Genomic DNA, 25,165 nt, shown 5'->3' on the forward strand with positions numbered 1-25,165 from the left:
TGAACCTAGGGCTTTGCCCTTACAAAGCAGGCATTCTACCTCTTGATCCATGCTTCCAGTCCATTTTGCTCTGGTTATTTTGGAGATGGGTGTCTCGAGAGTTATTTGCCTAGGCTGGCCACAAACTTCGATCTTCCTAATCTCAGCCTCCCAAGTAGCTAGATTTACAGACATGAACCATGGCACCCAGCCCCTCCAGTGATTTTTCACTGAGCTTTTGTTCTGAGGTCAGAACCCTCTGCACTTCTGGTCCTCTGGATCTTGTCTCCCAGTTGATCAACAGGACCAGTTTTAGTGGGTAATTTAGTTAAGACAGGAACTATGGTCCTGAGAAACCAGTGTTTGCTTATGCTGAATTTTTCACTGTGTGTGTGTGAACGTGTGCATGTGTGTATACACATGTGTGTTGAGAGCTAAACAGTGAGAAACAGAGAGAGAAAGATAGACAAATCAAGGCATGACAAGAGTAGCCATTACGGAGCGAGAGTTAATGCACGAGGAGGTGGTGATTATTGGCAGTATTAAATGACACTCCAGAGACAGCTGGTGCCAAGGGTTCCTAACTTCTCCTCCCACTGTCTCCCAGAGGAGGCAGAAGGAGTAAGAGGGAAATGGAAATGAGAGGGCACCAGAGACAAGCCTGGACTCACAGTGCCCTGGGGTGAGCTGGTGAAGCTGGTCCAGTGGACTCGGGAGAGTTAACCCTTTCACTTCCCTCAAGGCTAAGGTCCAATCTTCTACCAGTGCCTCAGGGCCTGTCTTCAGCCTCCTTGGGAGGAGAGGTTCCCAGGGAAAGCTGGAGTCTAAGAGTGAGAGGTGTGGCTGGGCACAGGTGCGTGGGCTGGCAGGTAGGGCTTGCCTGATCCATTCCTTCTATTCTGACCTTGTCTGATTATTCCTCTTACATCCTCCATTTCCCACAGCCTCTTCTGTACTGTGGAGAATAGACTCCTGTGGCAGGCCAGGAGCGCAACAAAGCACAGAGAGCTGAATGGACCCCATCCCACTAAAGAATTGAGAGATTGGAGGCTAGGCTTCTATTGAGTGGAGCTGTTGGTCACCTGGTCCCTTAAGCAGGGTGGGCCACCTGGATACTTGTCTTTCTTCCTGGTTGCCCAAGACTTTTCTCACATTCATAGCTTAAACCATATCCCTTCTCCATGCCTCAGTTTATCCCGTAGTACACATGATGCCCCTTAGGTCCCCAGTTTGGCCTAATGGCAAATGAGAAAGTGTCTGTCTGTCCAGAGTCAGAGCTTCTAAGGTTCAAATATCTCTATCCAATAGTAGCCTAAGAGCAACTTTTTGGGCTTGGCTGGGGGCTCACCAGGCAGGAAGGTGGGAAAACTCACCTGGACTGGAGCTCTACCAGCCCACACCTCTGGAGTGGGGTGGGGCTATCTGAGTTAATGAGGTGCTAAAAGACAGGAGCAATGGGAGGCAGCCAATGGGAATTTGTGTCCCTGCTCAGAGTGGGGGAGAAACTTGGACTTGAACTGAAGGTGCCAGGTCATGTGAGGCAGCTACATCTGGTCATATGACCAGCTGCCAGTGCCTGAGACCAGAACTGGTGCCTTCTTTCCTTTTCTCTCTCTCTTCCTTCTACCTGCTTACCTGTGCAAGACACAAAAAGTCTGGAGATAAGTAAAGAACAGTCTCAGGCCCAAGGGGGGATGCAGACTCATGGACAGACAGGCTGGTAAACAAAACACTGATATGGTAGACAGAGGAAGAATGAGCCGGAAGAATGAGCCAGAAGTTGTTGGGAACACGTTGGAGGGACCAATGACCACATAGGGGAGGCAGGGAAGGCTTCCTGGAGGATGTGAGCTTTGTGCCTGAACTGTAAGGATGAATAGGAGTGTTTTTAGATTACTGGAATTTCCCCATAACTTCAGTCAGGCATTCTTGGTTCATTACTGTCACTTCAGCATTTCTTTTATGTGCCTTCTAAAGACTCCTGATCCCTTAGGATAAACAGGCCTCATAAATTTTACCCTGCAGGCCAGTTCTGGAGGGTTGGTAGTGGTTTCCTAGAATGCTGGGTTAAACCAGGTCCTCTGGATGATGGTGGCGCAGTGGGAAGGGTGCTATAGGTACTTAACCATGTCTTTCTTGAGAAAAGATGTGAACGTGCCAGCTACTTTCTTCACCTTCAGCCAAGTCTGGGGAGAAAGTGACAATGAGAGGCCTTTGTCACTGGTGCAATTTGATAAGGGAAGTGAGTAGAAGAGGAGATGGGGGCTTCAAAGACACAGTGAACTTGGGCAGACCTTGGAGCTGATGTCCAGGTCTGAACTTTGTCTGTGCCTACTTCTGCTCTTGACCTGTGGCCCCAGATGACTGTGGACTCTTACCCAGATCTGTAACTCCTTTGTGTGGCTCAAGATCCCAGTGGTTCCTTATCAGGTGAGGCTCAGGCAATAACACTGAATTCCCTACTTGTGGGGACACTCCTCTCTTCTCTTCCTTCAGACATCTGGGGCCTTCAGGACTGACAAGAATACATCAACATTTGAATGATTTCTAGGTGCCTTTTGTTTCTTGGTTTTCTGTCTGCCCCATTACATCTGGAAGCCATGGCTTCCCCTAGTGGCGTCTCCTGGAAATACAAATAGATTTGCTTTGGTTTTGAGGGACAGGCTTGGACAAGCCCCAAGCCCTGACCTTTTCCAGTTGGAGGGAACCCACATAGCCTTGAAGCCTAACATTTCTCCTTGCAGGGGTCCCTGCCTCCGCCCAACAACCTCCAGGGAGGTTCCTCCCAGAGTCGTGCTTTGGTTCATGTGTCTCTGATCTGCACATGGTCACTTCCTTTTCCTTCAGTCCCTGTTCTTCCAAATGCTCATTGATTTCCTCCATCAGTTCTGTGCTGACTCTGGGTCTCCTAGGGCTTTGCAGCCTCAGGCTGCCTCCACCGTACACATAAGTGTGCAGCTTAAGGCTCTGAGTCAGTCTTTGCCTCCCCCACCCTGGCCAATTTTAACTAGCTCTGTGGCCCTTGTCACTTAGTCTAGGGTCACAGCGAACTCTTGCTCATGACACATGTCTTTTGCGGCCCATTTGCTAGGGTGGCTGAGTATCTCAGACCATCACTTTAGCCACACCTTGCCCAGCCCAGGAAGGTGGGCAGGTATTTTCCTCATAGAGTACTGAGCTCCAGCTCCATAGTTCTAAATCATTATTTCTAATTTAATTTGACAACCCTGATTTTCAGGAAGTTCTTTCTGGTTTTTCACCCACATAGCTCCAGCTCAAGCTTAATTTCCTCATGTTCTGGGGAATGAATGTCTTCTTATCAGAACCTCTCTTGCTATAATTTTTTTTTTCCCCAGTGGTACTAGGGTTTGTGCTGTTAGGCAGGCAGTCTACCACTTGAGCAGGCTGCTAGCCCTTTTTGCTTTAGTTATTTTGGGATAGGGTCTTGCTTTTTTGCCCAGGTCAACTTGGACCATAGTCTTTCTGTTTGTGCTTCTCACATAGCTGAGATAACAGATACATGCCACCACACCCAACTATTCAATGAGATGGGGTCTTGCTAGACTGGCCTTAAATGTGTTCCCCCTGATCTCTGTTTCCCAAGTAGCTAGGATTATAGGCATGAGCCACAGTGCCTAGCCTCTCTTGGTATAATGGAGCCACACTTCAGGTCATTTTTGCTAGTTCAGATGCCCTGGGTCCTTCACCTTCCTTCAGAGATCAAGTTCTCAAGTTGTGATGGCTCAAACCTGTAATTCTAGCTTCCTGGAGGCAGCGCTCATAAGGATTGTGGTTTGAGATCAGATTAGGCAAAAAGTTCATGAAACCCCATCTCAATCAATGTCTCAGTGCTGTGGCATGTTCTTGTTGCCTGAGCTACGTGGAGGAGCATAAATAGGAGGAGAGTGGTTAGGACAGCTAGGGCATAAAGCAAGACTCTATTTCAAAAATAACCAATGTAGCTGGGTGCTGGTGGCTCATGCTAGTAATACTAGCTACTTGGGAGGCTGAGATTGGGAGGATCACAGTTCAAGGCCAGCCCAGGCAATAGTTTGTGAGACCCCATCTCCAAAATAACCAGGGCAAAAATGGACTGGAGGTGTGAGTCAAGTGACTGAGCGCCTGCTTTGCAAGTAGGAAGCCGTTGAGTTCAAACCCCAGTCCCAGCAAAACAAACAGACACAAATAAAACAATTTAAAAAATAAAAAAAAGACAATGCATCCTTGATCACAGAGATGGAGGAAAAAAAAATGCAAAAAGGGCTGGCAGAGTGGCTCAAGTGATAGAGCACCTGCCTAGCAAGTGCAAGGCTCTGAGTTCAAACCTTCAGTACCACCAACACAATCAAAAGCAAAACAAAACAACAACAGAAACAATGCAAAACAAAACAAAACTGGCAGAGTTGCTCAAGTCAGAGAGTGAGCAACCTCTCTGCAAGTGTGAGGTTCTGAGTTCAACCTGCAGTACCAATTAAAAAAAGAGTTCTCAATGGAGTTCATCCAGGCAGGAATGAGGTCTGAGGAACTGTCCCGCGTGCCAGGCCCAGTTACTGGGTGCTCAGATTAGCCTGCTCCATTCTCTGCTCAGAACAACTGGGCAAGGCAGGTACTACTGATGTTATCCCATTTGGTAGATGCAAGACCGAGTCTCAGTTGTGAAATGACCTAAGGTCACAAGTCAGGATGTGGAAGTGCTGGGGTCCAGTCCCTATATCCAACAGGGCTTTAGAGTGGGCGCTGGGTCTGGCTCCAGCCCCCTAACAGACCATGAGAGTGTGTAGGAGACTGAGGCAGGAGGATCATTTGAGCCCATGAGTTTGAGACCAGCCTGGGGAATACAGTGAGACCCATGTTACACACCACACACACACACACACACACACACACACACACACACACACACACACAAATAGAGCACCTAGGTGCTGTCCAGGGTCCCTCAGAGATGTGGAGCCTTCTCTCTGTCCCACGTCAGAGTCTTCGCCCACTGAGAAGCCTTTTTCTTGTGGTACTTGGGCTTGGACTCAGGACCTACACCTTGAACCATTCCATTAGCCCTTTTTTTGGTGAAGGTTTTTTTTTTTTCAACATAGGGTCTCGCAAACTATTTGCCTGGGCTGGCTTCGAACCATGATCCTCCTGATCTCTACCTCCTGAGTAGCTAGGGTTATAGGCGTGAGCCATTGGCACCTGGCTGGAAAGACATTTATTTATAATTTTTGTGGTGCTGGGGTAGAACTCAGTGCATATGAGGCACTGGCTGTACCTTTGAGCTACACTCCTACCAAGAAACCCTTCACACAGGCTTTTGGGGCAGGTGGACTTGACTTTTCTAAGTCCCCATTCTTACATGGAAAATGAGGACAATAATAACTAAATCTTAGGATCATTGTAATAATAACAACTGACTTTTTAATAAACTGATTGCTATGTGCAAGGCATAATTAAATACTTTACAGGTTTAATTTCACTTAATCATCACAAAACCCTGTGAGGTAGGTATTATCCTCTTGTAACATGAGGAAACAGGCCCAGAGAGGTTACATAACATGTTCAAAATGACAAAGTTAGCAAGAAGAAAAGCCAGGATTTGAACTCATTTGTCTCATTCCTAGGCTGGCACTCTTAACCATTATGGTATGGAAAAAGAGTAGGCTACGATATGTAAGCCTATCACATAGCAAGGAAAAAAAATTAAGCTGACTGCTTAGTCAGGCATGGTGGTGCAGCTTGCAATCCCAGAACCTGGGAGGCTGAGGCAGGAAGATTGTCAGTTCGAGGCCAGTCTGGGCTACATAGGGAGATCCTGTCTCAAAAAACAAACAACAAATAAGCAAACAAGCAAGCAAACTAAAGTGACTGCCTTGGTTCACTCTTAAGGTCACATCAGCATTCAGAGAAACAGAACTCAGTCTCCTAAACACTTGACAAGAAATGCTGGTTATTACTAAAACCTGCTAGCTTGGTGACATGCTGTGTGACTATAGTCCCAGCTACTCAGTAGGCTGAGGTGGGAGGATCACTTAAACTGAGGAGTTCAGGGCCATCCTGGGCAACATAGTGAGAGCCCATTTCTTAACACCCCTCGCTCCCCAAAAAGCTGTTGACTTGGAGCCTGGGTCCTATGGCTCACCTCACACTGCATTTCCTAGTCATCACCTTCACAGAGCCGTCCCTCTCCCCAAAATATCGTTCCTCATAGCATCTATGGCAGCCTCTCCCGCTCTGGTCTCTGTTTCCTTCCAATCCTTACTCCTCATCTTCCCCCACCCCCAAGGTCCTGCTATCTTTTCTTTATAGAGCCATCCACTCTTTTATTTTGTGTGGGGGGGTGAGGGATGGAGCCCAGGGCTCGCCCATGCTATGCATGCACTCTACCACTGAGCTATACCCCCAGCCCCAGCCCCAGGCATCTACTCTTGAACTCCCTTGTCATCTTGTCATTCTTTGTGTTCATAAAACCAAAGAGTCTTCACCCACCATCCTCAAAGGGAGATGATGAACTCATATGACGATTAGATATGGTTGTCCTTGCCATGCTGGGCCCTCATCTCCAGGGCAGATGAAAAGAAGTCCGAAGGGACTAAGGGAACAACAGAGAGGGGATTTAGAAAATGATGTCTCTCGGGGGTCCCGAATTCTATGTCTCTTTTTCTCTCCCTCCATCAGTACCTGGGGATAGGAGGGGCGTAGTGGAGTTATGGCCTCTTCTTGACCACATCTGATACAATTCTGCACATTCTTGAAGATCTAGGCCAATTACTGCTCAGAACCTTCCAGATCATTCTGGCCCACAGTTCCCTCTCCTGCCTCTCATTCCTGTTGCTTTTGCCACTTGTCACAATTTGTCTTGCTTTTATTGTTACCAAACTTTCCATAGGGGGAGGCATCTCACTTCTTTATCTAGACTGTCAGCTTCTTAAAAGTGGGATCTCATTGTTCATGTTGGGCACATGAACTGATGGCACTTGAAATAGATACCAGTAAAAGATTTGATAGGGGACTGAAGGAGTGGCTCAAATGGTAGAGCACCTATCTAGCAAGTGTGAGGCCCCGAGTTCAAACCCTGATGCTACCAAAATAAATAAATAAATAAAAAAGATTTGGTAAGGAGTTGGGCCTCTCTGGAGTACGCACTCTGGTCCTACCACTGTGGCAGATGGTCCCTCATTTTTTTCATGACTCTATGCCACTTGGTAGTATTCTCCACACCAACTCTGGCTTGGCCTTGTGATTTGCTTCATCCAGTAGAGTATGGTCAAAGTGGCAGTGTATACTTCCTGTCGTACGGCTTTGTTCTCTCAGAATCTTCCCGCCATCATGAGGAACAAGCCTCACTCGGGTGAGGGTCCACAAAGAGGGGCCACAGCATCCTAGCTGAGGCCTTCCTGGACCAGCTGGAGTAAAGCTGATCCATGGCCACAAAGGCATGGGCCCAGCTTAAATTAGCCTACCCTGGACCAAATCAGCAGAACTGACCACTAGACTCACATAGGAGTAAATGCTTCTTGTTATTAACCTATTATCAGAGCTTTTGTAAATACCTGTTAGGCAGCATTAATCTAGCAATGGCTGATGGTACAACCATTTACCAACTCTGTGATGCTGGGAAAGTTATTTAATCCCCATGTGCCTCAACTTCCTTTTCTGCAAAATGGGGTGATAGTGGACATTGTTCACAGCTTCAGTGGGGTGTCCTGTCCCAGTCATTGCTTCAGATGAAGAAGGGCCTCAGCCAAGGCTCCTTCACCCTCAGGAGGCACCTGCATCCGGCAACTGGCCTCCTTATTCAGTGTCAGCAGTTCTGTAGGGCTCTTCTAGCTCTAGAACTGCCAGTCTTTGCACTTCTCTGCTTCCCCTCCCCTGCTTAGACCTGCTTCCATTCTCCTCCACAGACATTGAATCAAAGAGCACTTCTAACATGCCAGTAACAGTTGTACCTTTGTCGTAGACTTTGATTTCCTAGAACTAACCTGTGATGGGTGTGGTAGTCACTTTCTGTCACTGTAACAAATAACCGGGATAATCAGTTTATAAAGAGGAAAGGCCCACAGTTTTGTCTATAACTGGTTGGCTTTTGGGCTTGTGGTGAGGCTGTACATCATGATGGAAGTACATGGTGGAGTAGAACCATGTATATTGATAAGGAAACCCAGAGAAAGATCAAAGCTGGGAAAAGAACCAAAGACGAGTAAAGCCCTTCCCCTTAGCCGGGGCCCCTGCATCCAGCTATCTTGTTAGAAATGGTGGATGAGCTGTGCTGACATGATATATTGTAACCTTGAACAGCTAACTGCCAAGTCTGCTTCTGCAGACTTCTCTCAGTATAAAAACCTCAACCACCCTGAGCTTGGGGTCTGTGCCATTTTGGAGATATCCAGGTGCTGTCCTGCTAGCATAATAAACTTCCTTTCCTCCATCCACCTGGGTCTTATTCTCGCTTGTCAGTCAGACTTTCTGTACCGTTCGTTCCTGCAACATCATCATGGCAGGAATCCAAAGAGAAAGAAGGGGCCAGGACCCACACTTCTCCTCAAGAGCACCTTCCAGCGACCCAAAGACCTTCTGCTAGGCCTTCTGAAGTTTCCACCACGTCCCACTAGCACCAAGCTGGGGAACAAGCCTTTCACACATGGGACTTTGGGGAATAACCCACATTCAAGCCACAGTGTGTGTGTGTGGGGGGGGGGGGGAAGTGTCACAAGTGAGTGTATGACAAGTTCTGGCCAAAGGGATACAAGCAAAAAACATGGCAGTTTCCAGGAATGTTCCTTAAGCCTATTGTTCCCAGCTGGGGACAACAACACTTAAAAGGCTGAGGCTGGAGGAGCTCAAGTTTGAGACCAATCTGGGCTACATAACAAGACTGTGTCTCAAAAAAAGCAATCCAGGTGCCGGTGACTCACGCCTGTAATCCTACCACCTCAGGAGGCAGCGATCAGGATGATTGTGGTTCAAAGCCAACTCCGGGCAAACAGTTCGTGAGAACTTATCCCGAAAGAACCCATCACAAAAAAGGGCTGATGGAGTGGCTCAAGGTAGAGGCCCTGAATTCAAACCCCAGTACTGCAAAGAAAAAAAAAAAAGACTGCTGTTCTTAACTTTGTACTTGTTACCACTACCAAAATAATTTTGACAAACAATATACATCCTTGCATACTATTTATTTATTATATTATTTTTCTTTTTTTTATTGTGCTAGGTAGGGGTACATTGTGGCATTTATAAAAGTTCTTATAGTATATTAAATATACTTGAATTCACCCCCACAACCGTTCTCTTTTATCCCCCACTCCCCCCTTGCATACTTTTTAGATATAAAATTTTTTGTTATATTTAAAAATGTAAATTTCTTAGTACATTATGAATACTAACAATTTAGAATAAAACTTCACTTTAACTTTTTATTTACAAAATTCAAATTTAGCCAGGCACTGGTGGCTCATGTCTGTAATCCTATTTACTCAGGAGACAGAGATCAGGAGGATCATGGTTCAAGGCCAGCCTGGGCAAATAATTTAAGAAACTCTTATCTTGAAAATACTCAACAACAAGAAAAGGGCTGGTGGAGTGGCTCAAGTGGTAGCGTGCTTGCCTAGCAAGCACGAAGCCCTGAGTTCAAACTCCAGTACTGCCCCTCCCCCCAGAAATAGAAAACTCAAATTTATAGCAGCTTTGCAAGAACAATAAAATGATCCCTTGTATACCCTTTACCTAGATTTGTCAGTTATTAACATTTTGTTCCATCTGCTGTCTCTCACACTTTCTCCACATATCACTAGAATTTTTATTGGCTTATAATTGACTGAAACTTTAAATATATATTAAACCTAAGAAGGAATTGTGTAGTTCCCCTTGGAATCCTCAGAGGACTGGTTCCAGGACCCTCACAGGTACTAAAATCCATGGTGTTCAAGCCCCTTGTGTGAAATGGACTAATATTTTCACATAACTATGGACACACTATCCTCGTATACACTTTAAATCATGTCTAGGTTACATATCTAACGCAATTTAAGTGTTATGCAAATAGTTATACTATATTGGTCATGCTCAACACAGATGCAGTTGCCTGAATCTGAGGATGTGGAATCTGCTGATCAAACCGCAGACTGTACTTCCCCAGTGTGATGGACAGAGCTTTCCTCACCATTTTTTCTTGGAGAGGAGCTGGCACAGTGGTTTAGCTTAGGTGTGAAGTCAGGTAGCCTTGTTTTAAATGAGGGTCTTCCTCCTATTGACTGACTGGCTTTGGACAAATTGCTGAATCTCTCTGTACCTCAAAATCTTCAAAGTAATTTTTCAAAGTAATACAATTATGATGAGGGCCAAATGAGTTATTATAGAGTGCTGACAATGTTACCTGATATACTGGAAGTACAATTTTGCTATTCTATTTATAATGTAAATAAATGTATCAGTGAATAAACGTTTATTGCTAGAATAGTTCGGATTTAGAGTAAGAGAAGAACTGGGTACAGTGGTAAGTGCTTGTAGTCCAGCTACTTGGGAGGCTGAGGCAGGAAAAGCACTTGAACCCAGGAGTTCAAGGCCAGCCTGGGCAACATAGAAGGCCCCTATCTCAAAAAATGAAAAAATAAATAAATACAAAAAAAGATATTATATGACTAGAACACCTTATAAAAGTTGTATTAATGATTATTGTTCTTTCCTTTTGTTTTTCTTTTTGCAGTACTGGGGTTTGAACTCACTTAGGGTCTATACCTTGAGCCACTCCTCCAGTCCTTTATTTTTTTTTGTGAAGGGTTTTTTGAGATAGGATCTCATGAACTATTTGCCCAGGCTGGCTTCAAACTGCGATCCTCCCGATCTCTGCCTCCTGAGTAGCTAGGATTACAGGTGTGAGGTACTGGTGTCTGGCTCCTTTTCTTTTTTATTTGTAACTAATACACAAAAAGATTATTAAATGCATTATTTACAAAAGAATCACATCTCAGTTAAGTTAATCGAATAAGGACATATGGTAGGAATAAATGAACGGGCAGAGAAGTGATTGATAAATGACAGCGAGCTAGAGACAGGTACTCCCAAATAAAGAATGTGACTTTTCATTACCCAATACTTTGGGGGGCAAAAGTTAATGTTTTTTTTCTATAAGTCTGTATAATGCTTACCAACATGTGAAACACTGAAGTGTACCCCACTTTTTGCACCACAATGTTCATCTGTTGAAAGTAAATGTGAAACCTTTCACTTCCTCCTCCTTGATGTCATGCAAATTATGCAAAGGAGAACAGAGGCAGGCAGGACGGTTTTACCACCAAGGTGCTCTGCCCAGGCTCAGTGCAGGGCAGCCGACCTGCTTCCCTGTGTGCTTTTTAAGAACCGTGAATGTCTTTACGATAGATGGATAAATAAGGCCATGGTGCTCCGCCATGAGCTTGCCCCCTGAGTTTTATAAGGCTCCATTACCTTCAGTACTTACTGCTTTGCATTCAAGTGACTCCCTCAGCACTCAATCACTTCTAGAGAATTTAATTTAGGGGATTCTTACTGCTTCATTATGTTTGAATCCAGAGCATCTCAGTGTGGGCCAAAATAAATATTTTTTAAATATCCCAGACACAGAGACCTACCACAGGTTTGGGGTGACTTGATTAAAAAGAAGTCTTACAAAAACGTGTATTTTGAAGTTTATTTTTGTTTTGTATTTTGGGGCCATGATTATACCCCAAGTACTATGTCTTAAAATTCAGGAGAGGGGAGAGAGTATGGTATGTCTAAGGAATTACACGTCTTGGATTTTTCTTTTGTTTTTGGTGGCACTGAGGTTTGAACTCAGGGCCTTACACTTGCTAGGCAGACACTCTTACCACTTGAGCTATTCAGTCAGCCCTGTTTTTGTATTGGGTATTTTTGAAATAGGGTATCATAAACTATTTGCCTCAATCCTCCTGATTTCTGCCTCCTAAGTAGCTAGGATTACAGGTGTGAGCCACCAGTGTCCAGCTCCTGGATTATTGAACACCCCTACCTCTATTAGACAGAATTATTTTGGGCAATAATCATGAATTGAAACGGTTACATTTGATGTTGGCTCTTACTAAACAAAAATATTACAGTTTGTAACTTGCTCTCCTTTTCACTGTTTTAAGAGTTAACAACAAATAAAAAGTTTAAGTGAAAAGAAATAAAATAACCGAAGTTATTCTTTTGTCTTTTCAAAAAATGTTTTAATTCTGTTCTATAAGTTTTGAAAACTGTATTAGTTGATTTTTCATTACTATAATGAAGTGCGGGAAGCAGATCAACTTTATAAAGAGGTTTATTTTGGCTCATGGTGCTGGAGATGCAAGGTTGAAGGAGCACATCCAGTGATAGCTTTCTTGCTGACAGAGTCTGGTGATGTCATAGGATATCACGTGGGGGGTGGGAAGAGAGAGAGGGAGACAGAGAGAGAGAGAGAAAGAGGAGTCTGTGTCTCTTCTTTGCCTCTGTAGACACTGTTGAGATGCAGAGATAGCTAGTTCCTTAGGGCTGCCTGTGCTGACTGAGCCAGAGGGAGCTAGCTTGGAGATTCAGAGAGAAAGAAGTTCCTTCCAGGAAAGAACACACATCGCTGGGTCTGAGAGGGTCAGAGGTTGAGGTTTTCAGAATCAAATTCTGTGTTGAATATTTTGTTTTTAAGGGCTAAATTGTAAAACTCTGCTAATTTGAAATTCACATATTATTGAAACTTAGTGATCTCTATTGCACTTGTTTTGATTTAGGTCTTGGACTAGGGCTGGGATGTAGCTCAGTGGTAGAGCCTAGGATGCATGAGGCCCTAGGTTTGATCCCCAGAACCACAAAAAATAAACCCTCCCCAAAAACCCCAAAACAAACAAACAAACCCCCAAACCAAAACAACAACCAAACAAAAGACCTCTAGACCATCAAATATATTTTCAGGGAGGAATATCATATTTCTGCCATTTATTAAAATTTTTGGCTGGGATGACCATGAGCAGGCAGCTTTTGGTTGCTTACTGTTTTAAATTCCCTGTGGACAAGGCACCCCACCCTCTAATGCTCACCATTGGAAGCGTTAGATCACCTCCACCAACCTGCTCTTGCAGCCATTGGTAAGAATATATTTTTTAACCAAAAAATACCTGTATTATTTATTTTTGCAGTGCTGGGATGGAACCCAGGGTCTTGAGCATGCCAGACCAGCACTTTGCCACTGATCCACACTCCCCAGCCCTCTCCCTTTTTCTTATAAAGTGGCTGCAGGGGTGACTCATGTCAAAAGGCAAGTGGGGTGAGAGAACTGTCACGTGACAGGGAATTTGAGCTGGCTGATATCCATTGACTTCCAGCTGTGTCTGAACCCTGCTTGGCAGAAGTTTATCTGGCTGTCAGCAGAAGTCCTTGGTCCCTCTTCTGCTTTGTTCTTATCTCCGTCCTACCCCTGTCTCTATCCTCCATCCTGCCATTTGGACTGGTCCAGCCATCCAGACCTTGAGGGCTGGCAGGGGGAGCCTAGGAGCTCCATGGTCAAGCACGGTCCTGGCATTTAAGTTAAGATGGAAAAGATGAACAGCTTGTCTGAGTGAGGAGAGGACAGAGGACTTAAGGGAGCAGGAGACTCAGGAGGGAAAATCAAGAGCCAAGAGAAAGGTGGTAAGTTGGAGGACTGGACGCGAGCTCAGGATGGGGGAGTGCAGAGTCCCTGGAAGGAAGCCCAGGAGGATTGACATGTGCCAGTGACTTATCTGTGCTCAGCCGTGTTGCCTCATGTCCGGCTCTGAGAGATCTGGGGAGCCAGGAAGTTCTCCGAGGTCAACACAAGAAATCCAGGGCCTTACTGTCTCAGGGTTACCCCAGGCAACTTCTGTTAGTAATGAATCCTGTTTACCACTGTCTGACTCACGGTCACCTGTGGTTTCTATGGTTCCCACCAACAATGAAGTACAAATCCATTCCTAGAGGGTGGGGTCTGCAGGGTGAGGCTGTCCTCTCCCTTTTCTGGCTCAGAACTCAGCTGAAGCTTCCCAGCCCACTGCAGGGTGATGTGTGTGCGTGTCAAGGGACAAGGAGTCTAGGGCGTCTCAGGCCTGGGTTTTCTTGGGAGAGGATGACAGGGGAGTTGGGACAAGGAGCGTAGTGAGGTTCTGGGACTGGTCTCTGCAGTCAGGAGCCAGGAAATGAAGGCAGAGTCAGAGAACCTCCAGCAACAGAAAAGTTGGAGGAATTTAGGAGATCTGGTCACTTTCTTCACCAGGGACAAGCAAAGTTTGTTCTCTAAGGCAGAAGGGTGACAGGCCATTAATAAATGCAAGGCTGACAGGTTGACGGTGGGAACATACACAAAGGGTCCAAAAGAAAGGAAAGCCAAAGGAACAGATGGATTTTTTTTTTTTTGGTGGTACTGAGGTTTGAACTCAAGGCCTTGCACTTGCTAGGCAGGTGCCCTACCACTTGAACCACAACCCCAGCCCTTTTTTGCTTTTGTTGTTTTTCAGGTAGGGCCTCTTGTTTTTGCCCAGGACAAACTCCAGTACTGCAAAAATAACAACAAAATCCCCCCAAACAACCCACAATGAGATCTCACTTCACAGAAGGATTTCTGTAACAGTAACAACAGCAGTAAAAGGAAAACAACAGATGTTACCAGATGGATGACCTCCAAAGGCTCAGGTCCAAAGACTCTAGGCACTTCACATCCCCTGTGAAAAGAATCCAGGCAAGATGAAGAAATGTGACGTCTATTGAGAGTGGCGGGGGGGGGGGGGGGGGGGGGGGGCGGGAGGGGAGAGCGTTACTGTAGAGAAAGCAGTGATGGCCTTCCCAGGTGGAATTGAAGCCCCCCTGCAGGTCTTTCTTTGAAGGGCCTTTACAAACTGAAAGGGCAAACGGTGGGAAAAATCTGGGCTATCTTTGTGGGATGGGCTAAGGTGATTGACAGGTTTGATTGACAAGGTCTTGTGCCATATGGTGCATTCTGCCCATGTACTTAAGCTTGCTCGCGTGCATTTTAATTACATGCATGAGGTTTGATCGTGTTTTAAGCAAAGGGCTTTTACTGAAAGGTAAGGAGGGGAGAATGTCTTGCAACTGCAGAGGATTTACAATTGAAATGAACTTTACAACTGCAAAGGAGAGCTTTGAGCTGAGATGAGAGGTTTAGCATGAAATGCACCAGGAAAGCCAGGCCTCATGGTGCCGGATCTGAGCCCCTAAGTCTCCATTGCTAGGCTGCCTCACAGTGTCAGTGAGAATGTAGAGAAGCTGGAATTCTCCTGCCCCAGTGGGAATAGAATGGGTCAGCTACTGTGGAAAACAGTTTAGCAGTTCTCCAAAAGGTTACGGATAAACTCACCATACAACCCAGAAGCTCTTGGTATATGTCTGAGAGAGCTGAAAACACGTTTACACAAAATCTTGCACACGGAGGTTCATAGAAGTGTTACTCATTATCTTCAGAAGCAGAAGCAAAGAATGACTGGGTAAGCAAAGCGTGATGGATCCATGCAATGAGGACGTTCAGCCATAAGGAGGATGAAGTTCTAGTGCATGCTGCAACATGGATGAACCCTGAAAACATTATGCTAAATGAAGAAGCCAGCTACCCCCACACCTGTAATCCTAGCTATACAGAGGCAGAGATTAGGAGGTTCGAAGCCAGCCCGGGGAAATAGTTCCAGAGACCCTATTTTGAAAATACCCAACATGAAAAGGGGTTGGTGGAATGGCTCAAGGTGTAGTCCCTGAGTTCAAACCCCACTGTTTCTCCCCCCCACTCCTTCTCCCCAAACCCCTCAAAACTAAGAAGCCAGCCACCAAAGGCCACAAATGACCTGATTCTATTTTATATAAAATGTGTAGAATAGGCAAACCTATAAAGACAGGAAATAGGATGGAGAAAGGAAAAGAATTGGGACTGACTGCTAATAGGCCTGGGGTTTCTTTCCAGTGTTGGGAATGTTCTAGAATAAGATTGTGGTCATGGCAATGCATCATAGTGAATATACTAAAAGCCACTTGGTATACCTTAAATGATGACTTTATATTACATGAGTTATAGCTCAATAAAAATGCCCAAAACATAACAAAATAAAATTCATGTGAGCACTTTGACCTCTAGCCCTTCATGACAGGAAGGTGAAAACAGTTCCTTGTACTTGCTGCTTGTGTCTACGTGAACACATTAAAAAGAATGAAAAGAATGTTTCCTTAGTGACTATAATTTGAATCATGGTAAAAATGTTTTTTTATTTCCTTTAACACTAAATTGGCTTTGGGAGGTACATTGTTGACTGTCAGTGGTTCTCTGTGAATTAAACAGTGTTCAGAGATGACAGTAAAAAATAGCATTTATTGAATACCTTTCCAGGCCACATTGTCCTAAGTGTGTTACATGTGTTTCTTCACTGAGCTGAACCACAAGGGTAAGAAACAGGTACTGTTATTACTTGTATTATCATTCCCAGTTTTCTGAGGGGAAGTCGGAAGCATGGAGGCACAACTTCTTTTATCAGAATAGTTCATCTCTCTGTCTTCCTGCTCCCAAAATTAGTGTTCCATCTGAATCAACCCCAGGATGCTTTCTTCATGCACAAAATAACCTCTATTAAACCAAACATTTTCTCTTATAGTAAATAGGACATTTTAGAGCGTACTCTGAGTACTTCGCCTTCATATATTCCAACAGCTACTTAACATCCATACTCCAGGATTCCAGCCAGCCATAAAGAGAAGTATGTGCTAGCACACATATGTCATGGTGATTGCTTTTGCACATTATTCGCAGCTGTTATGTGACATCCAACAGTGGCATTTGGTAAAACTGGTTCTTTTATTTTTCATTTTATTTTTTTTTATTGTTTTATTATTCATATGTGCATACAAGGCTTGGGTCATTTCTCCCCTCTGCCCCCACCCCCTCCCTTACCACCCACTCCGCCCCCTCCCTCTACCCCCCACCCCCTCAATACCCAGCAGAAACTATTTTGCCCTTATTTCTAATTTTGTTGAAGAGAGAGTATAAGCAATAATAGGAAGGAACAAGGGTTTTTGCTGGTTGAGATAAGGATAGCTATACAGGGCATTGACTCACATTGATTTCCTGTGCGTGGGTGTTACCTTCTAGGTTAATTCTTTTTGATCTAACCTTTTCTCTAGTTCCTGGTCCCCTTTTCCTATTGGCCTCAGTTGCTTTTAAGGTATCTGCTTTAGTTTCTCTGCGTTAAGGGCAACAAATGCTAGCTAATTTTTTAGGTGTCTTACCTATCCTTACGCCTCCCTTGTGTGCTTTTATCATGTGCGCAAAGTCCAATCCCATTGTTGTGTTTGCCCTTGATCTAATGTCCACATATGAGGGAGAACATACGATTTTTGGTCTTTTGGGCCAGGTTAACCTCACTCAGAATGATGTTCTCCAATTCCATCCATTTACCAGCGAATGATAACATTTCATCTTCTTCATGGCTGTATAAAATTCCATTGTGTATAGATACCACATTTTCTTAATCCATTTGTCAGTGGTGGGGCATCTTGGCTGTTTCCATAACTTGGCTATTGTGAATAGTGCCGCAATAAACATGGATGTGCAGGTGCCTCTGGAGTAACCTGTGTCACAATCTTTTGGGTATATCCCCAAGAGTGGTATTGCTGGATCAAATGGTAGATCAATGTCTAGCTTTTTAAGTAGCCTCCAAATTTTTTTCCAGAGTGGTTGTACTAGTTTACATTCCCACCAACAGTGTAAGAGGGTTCCTTTTTTCCCACATCCTCGCCAACACCTGTTGTTGGTGGTGTTGCTGATGATGGCTATTCTAACAGGGGTGAGGTGGAATCTTAGTGTGGTTTTAATTTGCATTTCCTTTATTGCTAGAGATGGTGAGCATTTTTTCATGTGTTTTTTGGCCATTTGAATTTCTTCTTTTGAGAACGTTCTGTTTAGTTCACTTGCCCATTTCTTTATTGGTTCATTAAAAACTGGTTCTTTTAAAGTATTTACATAACTTAAGGTCACAGTTGGTTTGGCTTCTTTATCAGGCAGCAACTTGTCACTGATGAGGACAACTTTGAGCTATGGGCTATGTCTTTTTAAGCACAAAATTAAATATTCTTGTGCTTATTCTGGAAAAAAATAGTAGGATACTGAGTGTGACTGCTGATACAAAAACATTGATGTGCTGGGTGTGGTGGTGCATATCTGTAATTCCAGCACCAGGGAAGGTGAGTCAGGAAGATTGAGAGTTAGAGGCCAGCTTGGGCTACATAGTGAGATTCCATCACACACACCCTAAGCTTTTGATGATGTTGAGTCATGACTTGACATTTCATGGCAGCCAATGCAGTGGGACAAAAGGTGATTAGTCAATAAACCCTGTTTCTGGATAATCTTTGAGGTAGTTTCTAGCTATACTTTCTCTTTGTTGTTTGGTCAAAATATTACTCTTACACTTTCCTTCATCCCAGGACATACAGGCATCTACCATTTTCAGAGATCCTGTTCACTATTTATATATTTATGTATTTCTTTCCTTTTTTTTTCTTGGCGGTATTGGGGTTTGAACTCAGGGCCTCACACTTTCTAGGCAGGCGCTCTAACACTTGAGCCACTCCCCCAGCCCTGTTTTGTGTTGAGTATTTTTGAGATAGGGTCTCACGAATTATTTGCCTGGTCTGACTTTGAACTTCAATCCTTCTGATCTCCGCCTTTGGAGTAGCTAGGATTGCAGGCGTGAGCCACTGGTGCCCAGATCTATATTTCTGTTGTCATTGTTACTTTTCTGAGTCAATGAAGCACTGTTGAGGCATTAATGATTTTTTTCAGTGTTTGTGATCAAACCCAGGGTCTCAGAAATGCTCAGTAGGCACTGGACCATTAATAACTTTTCTAATTTGAAGATATAACATAGCATGACAGTATGAAGGCATGAAACACATTTTAAAACATAAGCCAAAACACATGTACAACCGGAAAATAAGATTAGTCAAGGTTATTCAAGCAGTCCTGGAAACCATATAAGAAACCTTTAAGACTGAAATAATAAAGCCAGGCACTGGAGGTTCATGCCTGTAATCCTAGCTACTGGGGAGGCTGAGATTGAGAAGCTAGTTGTTGGCAGTCAGCCAGGCAAATAGTTTGCAAGATTCCATCTTCAAAATAACCAAATCAAAATGGACTGGAGGTGTGGCTCAAGGGCCTGACTATCTGTCGATCAACCCGTGCTTGGTCTCACTCTGAGAAACAATTCACTGCTCCAAGAGATGCTCGATTCTAAGAGATGGGCTGTGGGGGAGATGGTGGAAGGTGTGGACAACATTGTCCTAGAGTGCCGTCTTTCCTCCTTTGACCAAGGAGTTTCATGTGATAGCTGTATCCTACCACTAGGGGGCACTGCGGAGCTACGGATGCCAGCCCTGGAATCCCGGTAGAGTTCTCATTTTTTTCCCCCTCCATCCAGGCTGTTCTTCACCAGTAACCACCCTTCAGCTATTTCACCCTATGAATGGTGCTTCTCTCCACATATCAAGGATTCTTAACATGGTAACCATGACTTCTGATGTTCTATGAACATCGGGAATTCATAGCTAAAATGTATGTGCCTGTGATTAGGTGCAGTTTTCTATCTAGAAGGAGGATTTATAGTTTTAACCAAACTCTTAAAGGGATGTGTAATCCTCCTCTTATGGTCAAGAACGACTGCCTAAGCAGTAGCCCTTTGAAGGTGTAAAATGCAATGTTGTTAGGTGCCAAGTAGCAAGCACTTTAAATACATAATTTAATATAATTAACTACATTGCGAGATAACCCATTTCACAGATGAGGAGACTGCAGCTCAAAGAGATCTAATGCTTTGTCCTGGGTCCCACAGCTGGGGAAGGGAAGTGGTGGGGTTAGGATTGAATTCCAAGAACATTGGACTCACACTGCATTGCTGCTCCACTTAGGGAAAAGCGAGAGAGACTCAATTACTCATAAACAAAGATATTTGGGGTACTGGAGCTGTGTTCAGCTGTGTGCGAGGGGTTGAATGGTGAACCAAACAGCCCTGCCTCCTGCCTCCTGGAGGTTAGCATCTGAGGTAATGGTGGCCCGTTAGTGAGAGGCAAACAATAAATAAACAAGCACCTAACTATAAATGGAGAAAAGTAATCTGAGTGAATGAACAGGAAGCACTAGCACAGACAAATGGGGAAGCCTCCAGACAGACTGACCCTGGAGGCCTGAGGAAATAGCATCTGAGCTCAGAACAGAGGATGAGAAGGGGGCTGTGGGAGAGGTAGAGATGGAGCCTGTAGGAAGAGGAAGTGCTGTGTGGCTAGGCAGGGAGCAGAGGTCAGTGGGGAGCTTTCTACACCCTGTAAGAGAATTAAAGAAAATACCTTTTATCGTGGTGAGACTGAGGTTTGAACTCAAGCTTTCACACTTGCAAAGCAGGCGTTTTACTGCTTGATCCACACTTTAGTCCATTTTGTTCTGGTTATTTTGGAGATGGGGTTCTTTTCTCATGAACTATTTACCTGGGCTGGTCTCTAACCATGATCCTCTTGATCTCAGCCTCCCAAGGAGCTAGGGTGAGCCACCGGCATCTGGACTAAGAAACTCAAGTAGAGTGGGAAGCCATCATGGGCTTTAAAGCAGGGAGGAAGAAACACAAAGAAGTTTTAAGTTTTTCTTATTAATTGTGGTAATGAAAACACGTAACGTAAAACTTCTCATCTTACCTGTTCTTAAGTGCACACTTCAGTAGTGTTGGAGATTTTCATGTTGTTAAGCAGTTTCCTTGCAAAGCTGAAAATGTACTCACTGAACATCAACTCCCCAGTTCTCTTCCCCTGCCCCGGCAGCCCCCATTCTACTTTCTGCAACTATGAATTTGACTTTCCTAAGTACCCCACAGAAGCAGAATCATACAGTGTTTGCCTTTTTATGACAGGTACTTAGCAAAATTGACTTCTCCAAGACGTAACCTTCCTATTTGCTTTGGCCTCTATTTTCTTTTTTGACTTTCATTTTTTTTTTTCCTTTGGTGGTACTAGGGTTTGAACTCAGGACTTCACCCTTGCTAGGCAGGGACTCTTACTGCTTAAGCCACTTCACCAGCCCCTTTTTTGACTTTGAGATCCCTTGAGGAACACTGACACCCTTTCTGAGATCCTCCGTCTTCTTTGTGGAGCCCCAGGAGTTGTGAATGGGTTCCCCTCAGGTCTGAATCTCTTTTCTCTTTTGTATTAAGCTCTTTGCTCAGTAATCTAGGCTGTGTAGTTCAAGCTGGCCTCAAACTCATGCATCTCCTGCCACAGGCTGGAATTATAGACATGAACCACCATGCCTAGCTTCTGTGTTCCAATCTTTCTGAGTGTTGTTAGGCACTGTCTACCCTTCTTTGGTGTAGAGGTTTCATTCATCCAGTACAAATCTATTGATCTCCAAGATGCTTTCTGTTCTAGGGACTGGGGATGCAGAATGAGCAAAACAGAAGAAATCACTGGCCCCTGGCACCCACTTCCTAGCAGTGGAATCTGTTTAGATTTGTTTTGGATGCAGTATCTATCAGAAGGGAGAGTTTAGAATCTGGATGCAGAGTGGGTAAGAGAGTGAGTCATTTTTGTTGCTGGAGGGTAGGAGAGGTGCGTGGCAGTGGAGGAGAAAGGAGAGAGGCCAGAGCTTGGAATCTGAAGCCTGGGGCTGTGACACCTTCAGAAAACCATTTGTTTTCCCTGGTAGCTGACCTGGTAAAGTGGGGAATTCCATTCCCCTAACTCTGGAATGAAATGGAATTGTCGTGAAATAGTAAAGTGTATAAATGCTCAGATGCCATAACTTAGGTTTTCACTTCCTTTTGAGTATGTGTGTGTGTAGGGTGAGCAGTAAGTAATATGCCAAAAAACTCAGCACAGAGCCTGGCACACAGTATTGGGTAAGTGTTGGCCACCTTCTTTAATCTGGTCCCCTGGACATCTCCAGTGAATTCTCTACTGTGTCAGGGCAAAAACCACCAGGAAAGGGAAATGGGTGATGGTCCCAGGCCTGGGGCTGGCATCAGGGTGCATGGATCTGGCTGGGCTTACTGGGCGCTCATGTTTGGTGCCATAGTAACTTGGAAGTGAAGGAGGAGGGAAAACCAACTGATGACAAGTCTTTCTGCCTGCTTCCTTCTTCCGTGCACCTCCAAATTCCTCACCTACTCACTCATTTATTTTTTGTTTTTATTTTTGGTGGTACTGGTGTTTGAACTTTGGACCTCATGTTTGCTAGGCAGGTACTGTACATTTGAGCCACTCCACCAGCCCTTTTTCGTGTTGGGTATTGTCAAGATAGGTTCTCACGAAACTATTTGCCCAGGTTGACTTTGAACCGTGATCCTCCTGATCTCTGCCTCCTCAGTAGCTAGGATTATAGGCTTGGGACCGGCCCCATCAACTCATTTAGAGAGAGATTTCCACTTCCAACTTTCCACCTTGAAAGTGTTCGAATCTACAAGAAAACCGGAAAAAAACAAATGTTCTTGGCTTAGATCCTTCCCTAGTTGTCACATGTGGCCAGAGCTCAGAGCAAGGAGCCAGGGCTGTGTGACCAAGGCCGGGGAAGCGGGCAGGGTGAGGGGACCGCGGCTGCGAGGCCGGCTGTGGCCGCGAGGGGGCGCTGGCGGGCCGGCCCCAGCCGCACAGAGCCCACTTTGTGTGGCCGCCGTGGCTGCCTGCGGGTGACTCACCGCGGCGGCGGGAGGATGAGTCACCGTCCTGGGGCTTCCTCGCTTCCCCCGCGCGGTCGCGCCCTGGCTGCCTGCTTAACCCTCGGGAGAGGGCTGGGCCTGGGTGCCATTTCCTGCGGGCCTCCAGGGTCGCCTTTCCCCGGGGGGTCAGAAATTGCGTCCTCCAGGACAGGCCCATCCAGGCCAGGGCGGCTCTGTGGGCGGCCAGAGGGAACACTGTCCCCTGCCCAACCCGCCCTGTGCATGCCAGGGTTGCTTATTCTCCAGCACAGCACAAGGCCTAGGAACCCCTGGTGGGTTCCAGCTGTAGGTTAAGAGGGCCAGAATCTTTGGGTGACAAAGCTGCAATTATCTAGTTGTCACATTGGAGATGCCACCCAGGAAGGAAGTGACTTGTTCAGTGGCCTCAGGAGCTCTTGGGTTGGGCTGGGCCTCTCACCCACAAGGGGCTGGGAAGTACTAAAATAGTGACTGGCACATCCTCAGTACTTAATAGACATGTGTTACAGTAATGTAAACATCATTACATGTGTATACGTTTAGATATGAAATTATATATAATACAAAGCAAACATTTGTGCAAATATGCACTTTACATATCTTTATAGAGCACCTGCTCTATGCCATGTATTGTTCTAAAGGCTCTTCAGGTGTTAATTATCTCATGTGACTTCCACAATTACATTGGGACATAAGCACTACTGTCACGGTGTGCTAGCTGAGGACGTAGAACCTCAGAGAAGGAAAGTAACTTTTGCAAGAACACACAGCTAGGGAGCATAGTGTAGATCCCAGCCTCACACCCTCTGATTTTAGAGGGTGTACACAAGACTTCAAATATTGGTGGAGTCTAGGGACATATGGTAAATGGTTTGCCCTGCAGGGTGTGTGAGCAGCACAGTTAAACTCAGCCTTGGGAGGAGTCATTTTCCTTTCAGAAATTCTCTTTATTTTTTACCCGTACTGGGGTTTGAACTCAGGGCCTACACCTTCAGCCACTCCACCAGTCCTTTTTGGTGATGGGTTTTTTTTGAGCTTGAGAACTATTTGGTCCAGCTGGTTTCAAACAATGATCCGCCTGATCTCTGCCTCCTGAGTGGCTAGGATTACAGGTGTGAGCCCCTGGTGCCCAGCTACCTTTCAGAAATTCTTGCCCTTGTTAGCCCTGCCCTTCCCGCCAAGGACCAAGCTCTGAAGCTGTCCCTAGGGGCCAGAAGAGACCCCCTCATGTTGCTCTTGTCTCCTTCCTTGTTAGCTATCTGTCACCCTGGGACCTGGTTTCTGGCTCCCACCATTGTCCCTGCTGTTTTTTTTTTTTTAGAGCACACTTGCAGGTTGGGGGACAGTTAGCAAGGTTTCCAAGCTTTTAATAAGGCTAACTTGATGTACACTGGAATCTTTGGGGGCCCATTTGAGAGCAGCAACCCTCGACTTGGTGTGTTGATACAGTGGGCTTGAAGAAAATGCTGAAGCCTGGGCCTACACCCCGGAAATCTGATTAAGTAAATCTGGGGTTCAGCCTGGGTGTCAGCATTTGAACCACTTCCAGGTGACTCCAGTGAGATGTCAAGGCTGATAATCACTGATAGAGTGAGGTGGGGTATTCAAAGAATCTGCTCCAGTGATATTTATTTAGCTCCAGTTATCTATCTATTTATCAATCAATCATTTATCTATATATCATCTATCTATTTACTGGTACTGGGGTTTGAGCTCAGGGCCTCATGCTTGCTAGGTTGGCACTGTACCACTTGAGCCACTCCGCCAGCCCTCCTCCAGTGACTTTTATGTGTAGTGTGTTTGCAGACCTTTGATATAGAACTCCCTGTCATCTTGAAACCAGAATTTTAGACTCCAGGCCCAAACTCCTGGGATTCCACATGTCAGGCTGAGCCACTTGCCCCTATATGTCAAATAAAGAGACATGGTAAAAGACAGAGAAAGGAGATTTATTACACAGACTGGGACTTGCCTTGGGAAGAGGCAGAGTAAGCATTCAGCCCATCTTTAGCCGTCTTTCCAGTACAGAGATGAACTTTTGTCTAAATAGACAAAGGGCGGGGGGCAAGGAGTATGCTTAATTAAACAGTTCCAGTCACAGGTGTGCTCCAGTGGGATCTAGTTGGCCATTATCTCAGTCCTTGTTCTTTGAGGATTCTGGAGAAGTTATTATTGTTATCACTTGAGGAGAACAATCAGGTTTCCATGAGATGATGACTCCTGCTCCAGGGTGCAGCCTCAGCAGTATAGACAATCGACCTCATTTGGAGGGGTTGTCTGTCCTGCAAGCCTCCGCTGTTCCTTATCGGAAGTTTCAGTCCCTGTCATAAAGGTGTTATCGATCATTCCTCTCCTTCCTTGATTCCAAGGTGGCTACAGGACAGAATGGCTCAGAACAAAGGACAACAGGTACAAAATGGAGATGGCGATACCAAACGTTTCTCCTGTTTTTAATTAACACATGGGCTGAAGTAAGGAGTCAGAGCTTTTCAGCAAAAGTGGTTTAAGCA

The 25,165-nt window shown here is 45.1% G+C and overlaps 1 long non-coding RNA gene across 3 annotated transcripts in view; it reads left to right on the forward strand.

Moving 5' to 3' along the window:
- LOC141424072 (uncharacterized) overlaps nucleotides 1-25,165 on the forward strand; it is a 59,153-nt gene that overhangs the window by 1,430 nt on the left and 32,558 nt on the right. The window contains exon 2 of one of the 3 annotated variants that reach the window (XR_012448899.1): nucleotides 14,448-14,668. The exons of the other annotated variants lie outside the window; for them this stretch is intronic. This is a non-coding gene — a long non-coding RNA (uncharacterized lncRNA). The remainder of the gene's footprint in view (nucleotides 1-14,447; nucleotides 14,669-25,165) is intronic. 3 annotated transcript variants of the gene reach the window in all.

Source organism: Castor canadensis, chromosome 6 (assembly GCF_047511655.1).
Source record: "Castor canadensis chromosome 6, mCasCan1.hap1v2, whole genome shotgun sequence".
Lineage (NCBI taxonomy): Eukaryota > Metazoa > Chordata > Mammalia > Rodentia > Castoridae > Castor > Castor canadensis.